Genomic DNA, 17,456 nt, shown 5'->3' with positions numbered 1-17,456 from the left:
GTACGAAATGTTTGCTGAGTGAACATCTGATAAACTCTGTGACTTCATGGCGTGTGACTTTGTTGAGCCATCCAACCTTTGTGAGTGCCAACAACTCCGCTCAACAAAGAATGATCAGACCCACATGTCACTAGGGTCGAGGTTGAGAGACCCTGACTCAAGGACAGCTGGAGGCTGAGCTGAGGCACCCATAGGGCTGGGGCTTGGGAGTGTGGGATTATGTGTGCATGGGTGTGGGATTCGCCAGGAAGCCCGACACTGAGCCTTCAGGAAGATTCCTCATCACCACCATTTGTCTCTTTTCCCAGGAAAACAGCCTCCCGGATGGTGCGTTTGGAACCCGCACAGCCTTTGGGGGGACGGCCAGCCAAGTCTTGCTGTAGAATGGCTCACCAAGCCAAGGGGCTGGGACTCTCAGGATGCCAACATCCTTGGAAACTTGGGGCTCACCCTGGGGATTTGTGTCCCTAGAAAACCTCAGCCATCCGGTCCCTTCCTGTCCAAGAACATTCGTCAACAACCTGCTTCCTAAGAACATACGGGATCTGCCTGAAATGACTCTGCCTATAAATTCTGCCCCCACAACCACTTGTCAGTGGGAATTCGCTCACGAATCCCCTGTGAACAGGAGAGAGGCTTCACTACCTGAATGCGCTTACTACCGCTGCTGTCTGAGGCGAGGGGTTTGGGGAAGGAAAATAGAAATGAAATATAGGAGAAATCTGAGACATTGTTTTAAAACAACGGTTTTTTAGGGTGTTTGATTTACTATTCAACTGTGCACAGCTGCTGCTTGGAAAATAGGACGCGTGCCAAGTGGAGATAGCTGGTGGAGAGGGTTGGGGAGAGCGGGGACAGAAGAATCAACTGTGGTATTTACACACTTCACGTGTTAAGTCGACTCTAAAACAGATCCGGGTGGCTGACCCTTCCGAGAAGCCATTGGCTGGCGTCTCGCTCGGTCGCTAGTCATCTGCTGAACTGCTGTTCCCCCGAACCTCATGTCCTCTTTGTCTTAATTAAAGAGATTTAGAGGACTGCCCTGCCCTCAAAGTGCACATTTTTAATCAGTGCTTCAACAATCACTGCCTCCTTGTTCTCCTATTTTCTTCGCCCTGGCATCAAGACACCCACACAGGGACGTGGGAGGGTTTTCCTTAAATTGAGGTAAAACTGACATAACCTAGGGGCGCCTGGGTGGCTCAGTCGGTTAAACGTCTGATTTCGGTGCAGGTCGTGATCTCACAGTTTGTGGGTTCGAGCCCCGCGTCGGGCTCTGGGCTGACAGCTCAGAGCCTGGAGCCTGTTGCAGATTCTGTGTCTCCCTGTCTCTCTGCCCCTCCCCTGTGCACGTTCTGTCTCGAGAATAAATAAACATTAAAAAAAATTTTTTGAAAAAACAGTTTGCAGTTCTTTTGGGGAGACACCTAGAAATCGAATTGTTGGCTCATATGGCAACTCTCCGTTCAACTTATTGAAGAATCAATGATTTAAAAAAATTTTTAAAAAAGTGAAACTTTTTTTAGTTTATTCATTTTTGAGTGAGAGAGAGCACACGTGCATGCGTGTGCATGCGCGTGTGCACACCCACACACACACACACACACACAAAGTAGGGGAGGGGCAGAGAGAGAGAGGGAAACACAGAATCCGAAGCAGGCTCCAGGCTCTGAGCTGTCAGCATAGAGCCTGTGTTGAGGCTCGAACCCAAGAACTGCAAGATCATGACCTGAGCTGAAGTTGGACGCTTAACCTAGCCACCCAGGCTCCCCATGTTTTGTGTTTATTTTGAGAGAGACAGAGACAGAGCGAGTGGGGGAGGGGCAGAGAGAGAGGGAGAGAGAGAATCCCAAGCAGGTTCCACGTTGCCAGCTGTGGAGCCCGGCGTGGGGCTTAACCTCACAAACTGTGACATCATGACCTGAGCCGAAACCAAGAGTCGGTCGTTTAACCAAATGAGCCACCCAGGCGCCTCGAGAAATCACTAATTTTTTAAAGCTCTCATTGCACAATCGTTCTTGGTGTCCAATCAGCTAATGTGTCCTCCACCCAAGATGAGCCCAGAGTTAATCGCGGGGTCACCCCCAGAGCTGGCTGTCTCCCCAGGACTGAGAAGGCTGCAGAGAGGCAGCTTCGCCCATGGAGCCCTCTTTCTCTCCATCACCAGGATAGTTAACTTGCACTCAAAATGACACCAGTGTTCAATCCCATGAAAATGCTACAGGGCGGGCATCATTCTCCAAATTCTTTAAAACGAAGAAACAGAGATCCAGAGAGATGAATCCCTTGCCCAAGGATACGCAGCAGCTAAGAACTAATGGGCCTTACTGGGTCTAAAGACCTATTGAAGCCATATCATCGCACTCAAAAGACTGTCTGTTTGCTGCCTAAGAAAGCAAAACCCTTCAGAAAGAACCGCCCTCAGCTCCAGTCAAAACACCGATTTCCTTTTTGGGAGAGTTTGATCCACAGACGGACTACGGGCAAAGGGAGAGTTCCTTCAGCCCAGGTGACACAGGAACCAGGGATTTGCTTTTTCTGAAAGGTCGCCGGGTGGCCTGTGTCACCGGGAATGAACCCTTCCCTAACAGTTTCCTGTCCCGAATGTCTCTCTAAGGAGGAAATAGCTGCCTTCATCCTTCCTCCCCATCCTATCCATCCCATAGGGGACGTTCCTTTTAGAGAAGGTGGGAAAAGGACAGAAGAAATCAGCTGTCTCTTTCCTAGATGTGCTAAGTTCTTCCTATATATGAACATAATCCTTCCGCCAGCTCTGTGAGTTTGGTGGGGGTATGGTTTTCATTACGATGACAAATTTGATGTTCACAGAAGTTAAGAAACTTGCACAAAACATCCCAGCCAATAGGTGGAGGAGGTAAGAGTCACGCGGAGAACTTTCTGAATCTAAAGTCTATGGAACATGTGTACTCCTCCAGGCCAATCACCCATCAATCACCTCCTATGACTGAGTGTCCTAGCACCCTGGGCTAGGTGCTTACACACATGGTCTCATTGAATCTTTGTAAACTTCTGGCTTATACAAAAGGAACTGGGGGCTCAGTAATGCCCAGTAACTTACCCAAGTTCATGGAGTCAACACAGCCAGCCAAAGACACTTATTGTGGGGCCGCCGGATTCCAAAGTCCTGCTGGGTCCACCCCGTTATTCTAGTTCTTTGTCCCGTGTGGTGCTGAGACTATCCCAGGATCAGGGGTCAGGAGAAATGGCTTCCAAGAAATCCTGCTTGGTTGCATCATAAGTTTCTGACAGTCTCATCTTCCTCCGACTCTGGTCAACCATTTGTTGTGGACGTAGCCGATTCCCACATTAGGATGGGGTTCTTGGAGGAAAATGGTTTCCAGAATTGCCTGTGGTTAGCGATTTTCCTAAGATGAATTAGAAAGAAAAATATTTGGAAGGGAGGTTAGTTCATCTCAGCAAGAGCTGAGGTATAGCATCTCTGTGTTAGAACGTGGGGGCAGGCAGATATGGAGAAGCATATGTACGTACGCTCATTACCCACAGGGGTGCCTTCCAAGACCCCCAGTGGATGCCTGAAACCACGGGCAGTACTGAACCCCCTACAGACTGTTTTTTTTCCTATTCATAGATACCTATGATAATGCTTAACTTATAAATTAGACCCAGTAAGAGATTGGCAACAATAACTAATAGTAACGTATAACAATTATAGCCATATAGCGGCAATAAAACTTACCCGAATGTGGGCTCTCTCACGAAATATGTGCTTGTACTGTACTCACGCTTCTGCTTGTGATGATGTGAGAGGATAAAATGTCTACGTGATGCGATGAAATGAGGCGAATGATGTAGGCATTGTGATGTCCTGTTAGGCTCCTACTGATCTTTTGACAATATTTCAGAAAGAAGATTCTGTATAATGGCGCCCTTCTTCTGTATATGCTCAGGTGTGTGTGTGTGTGTGTGTGTGTGTGCACAAATCATATGCATTCAAGCGTTTGTTTGCAAGAGCGGGTCTGTCTGTCTGCGTATGTAGAGGTGAACACATTTGAGTGTGCATGTGTATTTCTGAGCACTTGCATAGAGGGGGGCTGACAGGAGAGGGCTTAATGGAAGACAGCAGACGACAACTCCCCACTATGACTGACTCTTGAAGATCTTGGGCTGGAAGAATCATGTCGGGCTCTCGGGGGTGAGAGAGTAGGGCTCTGTGTGTCCACAGGGATCTTCCGGCTGGATGAAGACCTCAGTTTCCTGGCACCGGTGCCCTGGTTCCCTGGCAAGGGTCTCCATCTAGCCTTGGTTCCTCCATGCCTTGCTTGTCACTTGGAACCTCCAGCATCATCTTTGTGTGGAGTTCGGATCTGACCTTCCCAACAGCCCCAGAGTAGGGATCTCCAAGTTCAGGCTGGTAGGGCTCGTCTGGGAGCTCCCTTCACGCGTAGAGTTCCTGTTACCACTTCTGGATTCTGACTCAGAAGTTTTGGTTTGGGGTCTGAGAATCTGCATTTTAACAAGCTCTTGGGTGCAGGTGACACAGACCACTTCTGGAGGCTCTCTGGCTTAGAAAGCCTGCAGGGATTCACTGACTTGTGTCCATCTTGAGCGTCTATCTCCCAGAATCTTCCTCTGACATGCTCCGTGTTAGCACTGAGGAGATCACTTCCTCGAACCTGCGGTGTCCTATTTTGAGTCTGATATTCATTCAATACTAAAATCGGATTCTATTTCCTCTTTTCGCCGAGCAGCTCCGGACACATCGTCAATTGTCTACCTGTTGATGGACCCTCAACGATCCCTCAATGGCCACTATGGAGGCAGGCCAGGGGTCTAACTGTACACCTCTGCTTTGAAACCAAATGCCCAGCAAAGAATGAGAAAATACGTACTGTAGATTATCAAGGGGTTTCTTTTTCCTAAAGTCCATAGAATCTACTGACTTCAAGGATGTTTTCAACGTTAAAATCCCATCTTGCTAAAAGCATACTCTAGTCTTTCGAGCAAGAATTTATAAACAATAGCAGTGATCTTCTTATCCATTGGAAGCGACTATTTCAACTTCCCATACAGAATCCTACCTTGGCTAGAAGGAGGTTTTTTGTTTTTCTCCTTCTTCTCCTTCTCCTTCTTCTTTTTCCCTTTTAACCTCTCTAAATAGGTGAAGGTAGGCTGGCTTGCAAAAACTATTTGGCAATCCATTTCTTCATCCTCATCAACCAAATTCTGATGGCATTGGAATGCAGACTACAGTCCCTAAAATAGGTGTGTGTGTGTGGGGGGGATGGGAGACTTATTTGACAGTGTTACAAGGAGACAAGCTCGAAGCAAACATTTGACACTCCAGCCCTGGAATGCTGTAAAAATTTAATTAGGTGGATCCATTAGTCATGCCCACATGGAGGTTTCATACGGGACTTACAAAAATACAGGCTACTGAGGGAAAGTTTCAGACCTTCCTGTAAATACCATTTCCCTCATTATTGGGAAATGTGGTCTCGGTGGGACCATTGAACCAGGCTTTGTATTTACAAAATATGGTCAGGACCAGATTAACAGCATGGACTGAAGGGGTTTTTGGATCCAAACAAGGGATGACTTTTTTTATAAGGGAGTTTACCCAGGCCGACTGCTTCTGAGTCAGTTGGGCTGAGAGACGATTTCGGTGCCCGCTGCTTTGCCTCACTTCCTGACTTGAAATCTTAGGTTTAAAGGTACCCAGAATGGTGCTGGGTGGTAGGCTCCAATGGGATGAGCGTGTGCCTTTTTTTCAAGTTGAAAATACGTAGGCAGCCTCCCTAGTTCCAAAATGGGGCATGGTTAACGGGGGGGTTTCATTCAGAAATCCAACTCTGAGATTTCAGGGCCTGGGATACTTATAGCTTGATTTGCAAGCAAACATTTTTAATTTACAAGCACCGTTATTTTGATTTGAAGTCTCTGACTGGTCACTGTGGTCTGGAAGGAGGTAGATGAAGAAGATCCTTCATATGATTAATCGTATGGTGAAATTTGAAAGACACTGAGAATTAACTCAACACCCTTAGTTCTTCATCACTTTGAATCAGATACAATTGTTCACGTTGACCATGGGCACTGTTTCTTCAGAAAGATTTCAAGTGACTCAGACTAACAGGGTCTAAGCATCAGCCAACAACGAAAGGGTTTCGTACGGTATACTATTCCCGTTCTAGGACCACAGTCCCCTGGAGACTGGCTGTGGACTAACTTTTCTGGCTTCATCTGTATATATTCATGCATGTATTTATGTTATTATTTCAACAAACATGTATGTCTTTACGCTCCAGATTGAGACAAAAAGTTTACTGAGAAGCAGCCCTTGCCCTGGAGGAGATCAGAATCGAACGGGAAGACTCTAGTGACTTTTAAACAAGTAACCACAGAACAGTGTGATGACAATTACAATGCTAAGTGCCTATCCATCAAGGAACTTACCCACATTAATTCAAGTGTTTTTAAAAGCAAGCCAGAAAGGCGGGATTTTAATTTTTTTTTATGATTTTTTTAGTGTTTGTTTATTTATTTTGAGAGAGACAGAAAGAGTGTGAGTGGGCGAGGGGCAGAGAGAGAGGGGGAATATCAGGCAGGCTCCACGCTGTCAGTGCAGAGCCCAACGTGGGGCTTGAACTCATGCAGCTGTGAGATCACGACCTGAGCCAAAACCAACAGTCGAGTGCTCAAACGACTGAGCCACCCAGGAGCCCCTGATTTTTTTTATAGGTGAAGAAGATGAGACCCAGACAAGCGTGAGAACTTTCTAGATACATGGCTAAGAAATGCCAGAGCTAAGATTTGATTCCAGGACAGTCTAACTCCATTAAGCCGTATTGCCTCAGAGTCTGGGGTCAGTGCAATGATTGAAGTGCACGGTAGAACAAGAGTGCGCAGAGGACTCTTGGAAAAGAGTCAGCAAAGTTTGGGGGTGGGGTGGGTCCTTGAAGGATGATTTGCAGTCTGCAAATTAGACAAATAAAGTGTTTGGTATCTTTCAGGGAAAGCCTGCCACGTAGTAACTAGTATTTTCTGGCCATTGTTTCTTGCAAATAAACCTCAGTTTGAGATAAAGAATCCTATTTTATATCACAAAAGATACTGTGTCCCTAAAAGTCCCGTGGCTTGGTAAAGTTCTGTAGTCCTCTGTTTTTTCCCAAACTCATTGCACATGTAAAGATTTCAGGCTCAGCTGAATTTGGGAACCTCTTAGGAACATGTGAGCAGAGGAAGTACATAGCTTTGGGGAAATTGAGCTCCACTGGGCAGAAAATTAGCGGGTAGGGTGGAACGAGTAACTGGCAAAAAACACAGAATGTCCGTGAGCGAGGGCTGCAGGTTTCTGGATGGCAGGCATATTGTGTTTGTGTCTGGGACGTTCAGGAATCCGAAGAAGTTAGACTGTGAGCCTTGTGAGCTTTTTCACATCTTTGACCCCAGACACTTTTGATGTGAGCTCGGTCGCCATCTTGGTGGAAAGCGCATTGTTTGGGGGACGGAAGGAAAAGAACAGACTCTAGCTTTTGTTTCGCCGAGTTTCACTCTTCCAAATTTTCTGGGAATGTGTAAATGTCGATTTATTCTTTCAACTCCTCAGGCTTCTGATTTCTAAATTCAGCCACATGGGACAAGGCTTCTTAAAGTAGATTGGTGAAAAGCAAAGCAAGTCTCACATGGTGGCCCCAACACTTGAGATCGCTGTCTGAAATTGAGCTCCTCATCTATCAAATCCCAAGCAGTGCCTTCACAGTAAAGAGAAGCTGGACCCTTCCGAAAGGCAATTTTCATCAGCCGGGACAAAATGGCCCGTTGGTCTCTATCCTTTGGTCTGTCCATCTCTGGTGGACGTCTGATATTTGTGTCCGTCAAACACTTCTCTTTTCTCTGGGGATCCCACCCCCATCTCCCATTCTTGAACTTTGCTCGGGGCAGACTCCCTAGGTTCCTGGTTCCAGAGGTGATGGCCCTGACCAAATAGCTTTCCGCAGTGTTGGATTCTGGGATGAGCAGCACACTACCAATTCAAGCCAAGAAAGCTTCCCGTCCAGAACTATTGAGAACGATTGGAAAAAAAGAAGCTCATTCTGTAGGGAAAGTTTACGGCAAAGATGATTTAAGACTGGAGTTTCCAGTGGCCGTATTTCTACCTCAGGGGGACCCATGCAAAGGATGAAGGCAACACAGGAGTGAGTGAATCGGGGACCAGTAGGAACCAGTTCCTGGTGACAATGTTGATAATATCTGGATCCGGGCACGCCAAAAGCCAGCATCACCACTGAACTTTTCAAAATGTAAGCCAGTACGTTGTTTCGGTATGTTCTTAACCCAGATTGCATTGATCTCCTGTCACTTATGAGCAAGAGTCCTGACACCGCCTCTATTTAGGGCTCCTCAGGCTGCCTGCAGACGACTTAGAGCACGTTATGACATTCTCAAAATATACAGAAACACTTGTGAGTTCACTTTCATTTAAAATAGGAACGCAGGAGTGGGATGCAAACGTTATTAAATCCAAAAGACAGTCAGAAGGCAGAGAAACGGATTCAAATAAGGAACCGTTCACTCCACTGTGACCGACTCATGGCTCACTAGGGCTGAGCCGTCCAGTGTGGGAGCCACGAGTCCCACGTGGGGAAGGAGCATTTCGTCTCCGGCTCGTTCGAATGGAACGGAAATGAGCCGTGTGCGCAAAACGCACCCTGGATTTAGAACACGGGACGAGCAAGAGAGTGTAAACTATCTCACTAAACATTTTTGCATTGATTACGTGTCCAAGTAAAAATATTTTGGAAATATTAGGTTGAATAAAAAAGTATTATTAAAATCACCTTCACCCATTTCTTTATTTTTTTTTTTTTTTTACTTTTTGTATTATGGCTGCAAGGACAATTTTAAACGATATATATGGGTCACATTACATTTCTACCGGACCGTGCTGCCCTAAATGTGGAATTGCCACGAGATTCCACTTTAGGCTAACCAGAAACTCTGCACTGGACACTCCCACCCTGGTTTTCTTGATCTTGAACTAATGTGGTTGACGGTGTGGGAAGAAGATGTGGTTCAAATCATCCTTCACAGTACAGCCCCTCTCTCTCCGAAGCAGCCCCCAGATTCTTCCCATAACTCCTCTCTTCTAGGCCAAACACTCCATGTTCAACAATCACTTTTCATAACCTGCTTGCCTCACTTTTCTCTGGACACCTTCCAGTTTCCCAGAGATCCTCTTAAAATACGGTGCTCAGCCTTCTCCCTGGCCTCCTATCGGTAGTTGGGGAACTGAGGTTCTCACCTCCCCACACTAGACACCATATTTCTATTAATTTGACCCCTCTGCTATTACCATCTTTGGAAACTGAGGCTTCTACCAGTGGTTCTCAAAGGAGAATCCCCAGACCAGCAGCATCAGCACCACCTGAGAACCAGTTTGAAATGCAAATTCTCTGGCTCCACCCAGGACCCAGATCCTGAATCACAAACTCTGGGGGGGTGGGGCCCAGCAATCTGTGCTTTAACAAGCCTTCCAGGGGATTCTCATGCATGAATGAGTGTGAACTATACTGGTTTAGACCCAACACCTTCTACAATCTTCTGCCTGTGAGCCAGATTTCCCATTGTAATGGCTGGGGTTTGTTTTTGAACCATAATGCAGGAACTTGCCTTTGTTCCTGGTGGTGCATCATAATGCTGGGCCACGGATCTAACTTGTCTAAACCTTCTGGAACATAGATTCTGCCATTTCTCCCTGCATCGTGTGAAATGCACACGGACAACGCTGCCTTTCGTCTGTAGGCAGAGCTCTGATGTGAATGTTGAACAACACAGGCTTCAAATCAGGATCACGTTTCCCTCCATGCCTTGGGTCACGCCGTTCCCCCTGCTTCGGAAATATGTTTCCGAAGCCATCTCCTTCACCCACGGATGGGCTTTCCTGCCTCGCCCTACCAAGATCCGCAGTATTTTCACTTAGATGTCACCTCTGTCAAGAAAATCAGGTTCGGGGGTGGTCATTCGAGCCTCCTGCACCGACAGCTATGAGTGTTTGGGTGACTTGTCTTCTGGAACGCTGATTCTCTACAGGCGCCGCTCTGCTCCCAGGGCCGATGGCTGGACACATTTTTGGTAGTCACAACTTGGGGATGCTACTAGCATCCAGTGGGTTGAGGCCAGGGATGCTGTTGAACATCCTAGAATGCATCAGGCAGGTCCCCCAGCAAAGAAGGACGTAGCTCCCCACGTCGACAGTGCTGACGTTGAAAAACCTGTCCTAGACTCTAAGTTCTGCGTCCCTTTTACTAACCAGTTTTAGCCCCAACAGAATGAATGACCCAAAGGGAATGCCGAATGTTGAAGGAAGAGGTGACATCTCCCTTGGTGGGAAGGTGAGAAAAACCAACCAAGGCAGGTTGATAACTCCCTGTTTTAGGAAACAACTTGCCTGGGGGCAAGTATGGTTGAAGACATACAGAACTCGTTTTTCATCAATAGATAGACCTGGTTTACAATGAGTGTACCCATTGCTGATTCATACTTGGGCTTCTAAGGTGCTCAAAAGCCACTAAAACATTTCTCGGTCTGTAGGTTGCCTGAGCACCTCCTTTTGCTATCCTATTGCCCTATTAATGTATCAAGTTATATGATATTCATTCACCGTGTGGACTTGGGCAGCTTAATCTCTCCAGGCCTTAGTTTTCTCAGAATGGGTATAAATACACCAACACTTCCCGGGGCCTGGAGACGGGGATACGAGGGTGAAGTCAGATGGAGTTTGAATGTCCTGGGCATGTATGCATATGGCTTGGTCTGGAGCAATCCCCTCCTCTTGGGAGTGACTATTTCACATTTAATCCCTCTGGCTATCCTGTGGGTCACTAGCAGGTACTGTATAGTCTTAATTTAAAAGACAATGACTCTGAACTTGAGTCGGCCCAACCGGCTGGATTTTGTCCAGCTTTCCATCAATGAAAACATCTTACTGGTGTCTATAATTGATTTTGACTGATGTAAAGAAACTTTTTCTGTCATTGACAAAGCTTTTCTGAAAGCTTCTCGAATGTTAAGAAGGACGATTTTCAAACCATCCAGCATGAGGATCCACACGTTTGCATCCAAGGTTGGCCTTGACTCCCAGACATCTCCAGTGGCGTGGGCTCACAGACGGGAGAGAAGACTCCCGTTTAAAGTGATGATATTTGGGGCGCCTGGCTGGCTCAGTCGGGTAAGCGCCTGACCCTTGGTTTCGGCTCAGGTCACGACCTCACGGTTCGTGGGTTCAAGCCCCGTGTTGGGCTCTGTGCTGACAGCTTGTGCTTGGGATTCTCTCTCTTCCTCTCTCTCTCTGTCCCTCTCCGACTTGTGCTTTCTCTCTCTCTCTCAAAAATAAATAAGAAAAAATTTTAAGTGATGACATTTGAACTCTTGAAGAAAGCCAGCAAGCAGGGATGGGGAATTCCGTACTAGCAGTGAGGCCCGAAGGCCTCACTGGAGCCTTCTCTGGGCTGCACTTCCAACCAAGCTTGCTCTGTAGAGACCACATCCACTTGGAGCCTCATGGAAGCTGCTCTCCTGCGCTCTGCTGGGGGAAGAGCCCTGCCCGAGCGTCTCCCAGGGGGAGGCAAGGCCTGGGAGCCAGTGAGTCATTCTGTCTTGGCACAGAGTCCCCAGGGCTCTTGGGGGAAACAAACAGACTTTGTTGAAAGGAAGCCCTCCTGCGTATGAATGGCCACCAGTCAGCTCTTTGGTGGAGCCCTATAACCTGCTCCTGCCCCTTCTTCCCCTCTTGGCCTGGAGAAACCACAGTGGCTTGGGGGAGGGGGTGGATGCTTGAAAGTCAGACCTCTGTTGTCAGCCTGGAACAAAGACCCAGGCCCTGGCCGGAGAGACCTTTCCTGGGGCCCGATAAGGGGCCCCTGCTTCTGACGGAGTTTTAGTGGCCTCACCATTGCTTGGGTAAAAGGAGAATCAGGCTGGACACCTCCTTCCCGTCATCTCTCTTCCGTTAGCTGGGTGGCGGTCAGGCATCTCCCTCACGTTGAAAGTGCTCTCCCTCCGGGAGCTCACTTCTGTGATGTTTATTCACCTTTGTTGGAGGAATTTCTCTGCCCAACACACAGCTTTATTATGTAATGCCACGGGGGAATATTTTCCTCTCTTGGCAGCTGTATTGAGAATTTCTTATGAACAGACACCCACTCTTAGGAGAGAAGAATATTCAAATCGGTCTGTTTGGGGATCGGGGAGGGAACCGATCTTCTTGGGCCTGAATGGGAGCAGACCGAGGGAGCCGGGGACAGGCTTGTGTGTCACTCCAGAGAAGGAAGGAAGAAGGAAGGGTAGAAGTGTGGTGTTACTGCTGGCGTGGTGTCCTAAAGCCGTCCGTGTGCCCCTGTGACCCATCCAGTCCTGGGATCATCAACCTTTCAGTAAAGGCCCCGTGCCCGGAGTGTTTCAGATGAGTGGCTTTCTTTCAGAAATCCCTTTAAGATACATGCTTCTTGTTCAGCTGGATGAGGGTGACAAGCCACGTGAGCTGAGAAGCTGGCAGAAATAGGAGGCGATAGCTCTTGGGGGAATTCGCAGTAAACTGCGGGGACAACTCTGGGTTTTTGAAAATCCGTGGAATTCGGGTTTGGACTAATTTTAACTACATGTGCTAGGAGTGAGGGCTGTGGATAACATCTGACTCACACTGTCAATGTCCCTGGGCTCGCCGTCACTGGTACCCACGGTTCTCTCCTCCTCTCACAAAGAGGAGGGGGCTGGGGCTCCATATGCTGAGGCTCCCTGCGATGGAGGGCACGACATGGTCTCCGAGAAGGAGGAGAAGGAGGAGGCGTGACCCTGTTTATTAGCTCCTTGGAGCAGGGCGAGGGAGCCGGGACAACGTGGCAGGTGTGCGGGAAGCCCTTCCCCTCATTAACCCAGATGGAGGTCACGGCTCCATCCCGGCTGCTGCCAGGAAACAGCGGCTTGTCAAAACTTCGGGCGAAACGCAAGGTTCCAGCTCATTGGAACCCAATTCCGCGATGAGCGCGGGCAGAAGAGGGAGCTGTGCTTGACTAGCCCCAGAGAGGCCAAGCAGATGTCGTGCGAGACCCCTCTCTGCCAAGCTCCAGCACTGGCTGGGCTCATCACCCAAACAGGGCCCCGGGGAGAGCAGCTGATGAGGGCCTCGCCGTGCAGGGAGCCACGGAGCGCTCGGCTCTGCCCCCTCCCCCAGGGCGGCCTGGCCCCCCGCCAGCTCAGTTAGGAAAGGAGGCCGGGCAGCCAGTAGTACCTGGGGAACTCCTGCAAGAGACCCAGCAATGCTTTTGGACGGCGTCCAGCCGTCACGGGCTGCAGGGACTTCAGCCGGGGCGGGGCCGGCCGGGAGACTGAGGCTGGGAACACGGACACGCTCCCACCCCCCCACGGGGAGAGAGGTGGACATAAACTGTGAACTCCAAAAGCAGGTCTCTTAGCTGCTCTGTCTGCAGTGGCTTGGAGAGCGATCACGGCTTCCCTCGGGCCGAACAAGTGCCTGCCCTGGAACCCAGACACCTTCCAGAAAGCAATGAGGGATCCGCACGCTGACACGTGCGCCCATGTGTGTGTCTAAATGGTGTGAGCGCCTGTTCCGTACGGGCGTGCGTTTGAGCGAGGACATACCGGTCACCGTGTGAGAAGATGGGTGCGGTCAGTTGCGGCGTGTACACACGGACAGTGGGGGTGCGCTTTTCTTCACGTGCCTGTGTGTGTCGTGTTCTACGTGTGCATTGCCTGACCGTACGTGTGCCTGCATGCGCACGGCCAGTGTGTAGGTGCTTCCCCGGGGGTCTGTGCGCGCATCTGGCCACATGGTCAGCCGTGCCTTTGTTAGCGTACGTGTCCTCTGTGTGCGGAGAGGTTCCTGGACTATGACGTGTGGGCGTGCCGACCACAGGCCCCAAATGCATGCGTCATTCTAGCTGGTAAACTGCGTGTACGTCCAATGGGTGTGCACGTCCCGTGTGTGTGTAGTTTTTATAAAACCCCTGCATGTGTGTGTGATGTGTGTGTCAGTTGTGTGAATGCATGGGAGAGAAAAGGCACAGCGCTGGAGACGATGTGCGTGCACGCACCACTGGTGGCCCATCCAGCCTATCCACAGCCATCTCTGGACATCGAAGCCCCTTGGCACGGCACGTGGGGTTGGCCCCCCACAGCTCACCTATCCCTCCTCCAGGCCAGCCCCGTTGCCTGCCATGCCCGGTGCCCCCGTAACTCCCTTTACTCCATTTCTATAAACCTGCTTACAGTTCCATGCCCTTGGGCCTCTGTTCGTGCTGGTCCCTCTTCCGGAACGCCCCTTCCCTTCTGTCATCTTTCTGCCACTTACTGATTGTTTCAGATTCGGTTCAAGGGTGGACACATCTATGTAGCCTCCTTGATGTTGAAGCTGATCATTTCCTACTTTGTCTCCCAACTATGAACGCAAACACATCTCCCCAAAAGCACCTCTGAGGCTCTAGGCACTTGTTTGCCTGCACATGTGTTTTCCTGTCCAAGACGGTGACCCCCGGGGGGGAGGGAGACCGTGCTGGCTTCTGCTCCCTGAGCACTAGGGCATTCCAGACCTTCTGCTAGACCTACTCAGCCACATGGCAGTCCTGTCAGGCAGGTGACTTTGTTCTCACTCTAGAGATGGAGTCACTGAGGCTCTCTGAAAGGGTCATAGATCTCGTAAGTAGCTAGGCAAGAACTGAACCCTATATCTGACTCTGGGGCTCAAGTATTATACGGTTACACCATTCCTACTGAAGAACTTATTCTTCTGATTGTTGACTGATTCATTGATTCCAGAAATATTTATTGAGCGCTTGCCATATACTGGTTGCTGTTCTAAGCTCCTAGAATACAACCCCAAATTGCCTCACGGAGCTTGAATTCTAGTTCTGATTGACCCCAGGAGGCTGGGATGGATGGTGTGTGTGTGTGTGTGTGTGTACACACATATGTACATGTAGGCGTGCATTCTATCTTTGAGCCGGAGTGCCCCAGGATCCAAGGTTATCTCAGAAGGAGATGCCCTGAAAGATTAGTCGTGCAACTGCGGAGTGGAGAAGATGAGAAACAGATCATCAAATGCCCACATCCTACTGCCTGGAACCTGTGAATGTATTAGGCTCCATGGAAAAGAGAAGTTCAGGTTGCAGATGGAATTAAGGTTGCCAAGCATCGGATTTTAGGAGAGGGAGATTATCCTGGATTATAAGGGTAGGGCCAGTGAAGTCACAGGTGTTCTGAAAAGCGCCAGGGAAGACAAAAGCAGAAGGCGTCAGGATAACGTGGGAAGGACAGGACTCACCATTGCTGACTTTGATGGTGAAGGAAGGGGCCGGGAGCCAGAGCATGTGGGCAGCCTCTAGAAGCTGGAGAAGACGAGGAAACAGACTCCTCCCTGGAGCCTCCAGAAGGAATACAGCCCTGCTCCCAACTTGACTTCAGCCCAGTAAGAACCATGTTGGAATTCTGACCTCCAGAACTGTAAGAGAATGAACGTGGGTCACTTTAAGTTTCTTGGAGGTGAAATATTAATGGTGGCTGCAAGAAATGGATACAGGAGCCAGGGTCTCAGGTCGGGAGACACGGGTTGCATCAAAATAAAATCTGGATGCAAGCTTCGTGAGCTAACGGCATAATAAAGGGTGAAGGATGTTGAGTGAGAAGCGCCAATGAGCAAGTTCCAAGTGTGTGAGAGGTTGATGGCCACGGTGCATGCACACTGAGCGTCTGGGGGGCCTTGACTTTCACTCAGCGATAGATGCATTTCCCCAAGCTAGGGACAGCTGCTTAAAGGAACAGCATAGCCTGCTATTCCTGCTGCTGGTTTTAGGAGAAGAGTGAGACCCACTGGGGACTGAGGCAACGGTTCCCATGACAATGGGAACGCGACCCCAAACCAAAGCTCCCAGAAGCTCTGCAAGCAAGGCTCTGACGATGGGGAGCCTCAGGCCTTGTCCCAGAAGAAGGTCATTCTGACTCCAGACCGAGCTGCTCCACTTGGACGGCATCCCCGCTATCCAAAAAGCCCCGCAGGCCAACGGGCAGCGGCATCGGCGGCATCAATGGCAATGAAATGAATAATTACATATTTCCTTCTATGCTCGTTGTTGGGGGCTGAGAGAAAGGGCCACAAATAGGGCTCCAGGAAGGAAGCTCATGAGGGAAAACTGGACCAAAGCTGAGCAATGACTGGGGGTGGGGTGGGGGGGGTTCCATTACTGCAATTAGCACACTGTATAAACAGCACTTACGGGCTCTATCTGGGAGTTTGTGGTAATCCATCTGAAATAGACAACTATTTTATGCAGGGAGGAATGAGGGGGACTATTTCCAAGTCAATTTAATAGTCTAGTCTGCAAACAATCCCCTTCCTCCTTGTTCACGCTCTCCCCTTCTCTCCCCTTCTTGGCTCAGAGCCGCGTCCCCTCCTCACAGCTGTGCTCACTTGAATGGTAAATCAAGCCCCCTAAAAACCTGGCATGTGGAAATCTTTCAGCATCCTCGGGCTGTCTTTATCCCACGGTGGGGTTTTGCTGGGCTTCTCCTTTCTTGCTCACAGACAATCAGAAATGGACTTGTCCTCTCCTCTGTGACCTTCTGTCTTGCAAACAGGAGGATGGGTTTGCAGTAGGGGATGGTGTCTCTGTAAGGAGTGAAGAGGTCCCAGGAGCTTCTGACCGACACCTTCCTGATTCTTCTCATGCTTCTGAGGGCCTGCCAGGGTGTGTGTTTGTGTGCAGCTCCCGAATCTCTTTCTCTCAAGAAACCCGGCTGAGGGTACGATTTTGTCATCCAGCTGGTCTCTGGGTAAAGCAATTTGGGTCAGAGGTGGGGAAATTCCAATTACCAGACTTTAGAAACTGAAATATTTTATACCTTTTTCTAGCAACCTATTCTGTCTTTCTGTCTCGCTCGTCTACCCTCCCTTCCACCATCCTCTCTCTCTCTCTCTCTTTTCTGTTTTGGCTCTTTGGGCAGAAACAGCCAAATATTGTCACGAAGACATGTTAAACAAGTTAAAAAAATATATATATAACCTTGGCAGTATAAGTAGAACAGGGGCATGGTTTCCCTGATCTGTCCCCCATCTTTGTGTCTAGGTAATTTGGGGTTATACACATTTTCTTTATAGAGATTTCAAAACGTTGAAAACGAACGCCCGAATTTTGACCCATTCATTGTTAGCAACTCAAAGGATTTTTCTGGAGCACCAAAATGCCACATAGAGGGGGGTGGTAAAGATGGAAATTGTTGTGACAGTCAAATCCATCCCCAAACATTGCCAAATGTCTCCTGGGGTGGGGGGGGCACGGTGACCCCTGGTTGACAACCTCTGTCATCACGGAATGAATTTTTACAGCAATTCTACAAGTTCAAGGTTTCACTTCAGAGTAGTGAATTGTCTTGCCTGAGACCACCCAGGCTTTAAGAGTCTAGGTTTA

At 49.0% G+C, this 17,456-nt stretch overlaps 1 long non-coding RNA gene across 4 annotated transcripts in view; it reads right to left on the bottom strand.

Moving 5' to 3' along the window:
* LOC106984023 (uncharacterized) overlaps positions 1–17,456 on the bottom strand; it is a 798,380-nt gene that overhangs the window by 27,071 nt on the left and 753,853 nt on the right. For 3 of the 4 annotated variants that reach the window (XR_008293707.1, XR_008293705.1, XR_008293708.1), the window contains one exon: positions 3,080–15,493. This is a non-coding gene — a long non-coding RNA (uncharacterized LOC106984023). The remainder of the gene's footprint in view (positions 1–3,079; positions 15,494–17,456) is intronic. The other variant, XR_008293706.1, reaches the window with a different exon arrangement.

The sequence above is a fragment of the Acinonyx jubatus genome, chromosome E2 (genome assembly GCF_027475565.1).
Source record: "Acinonyx jubatus isolate Ajub_Pintada_27869175 chromosome E2, VMU_Ajub_asm_v1.0, whole genome shotgun sequence".
Taxonomy (NCBI): Eukaryota; Metazoa; Chordata; class Mammalia; order Carnivora; family Felidae; genus Acinonyx; species Acinonyx jubatus.
This window is presented reverse-complemented; position numbering and strand designations above follow the sequence as displayed.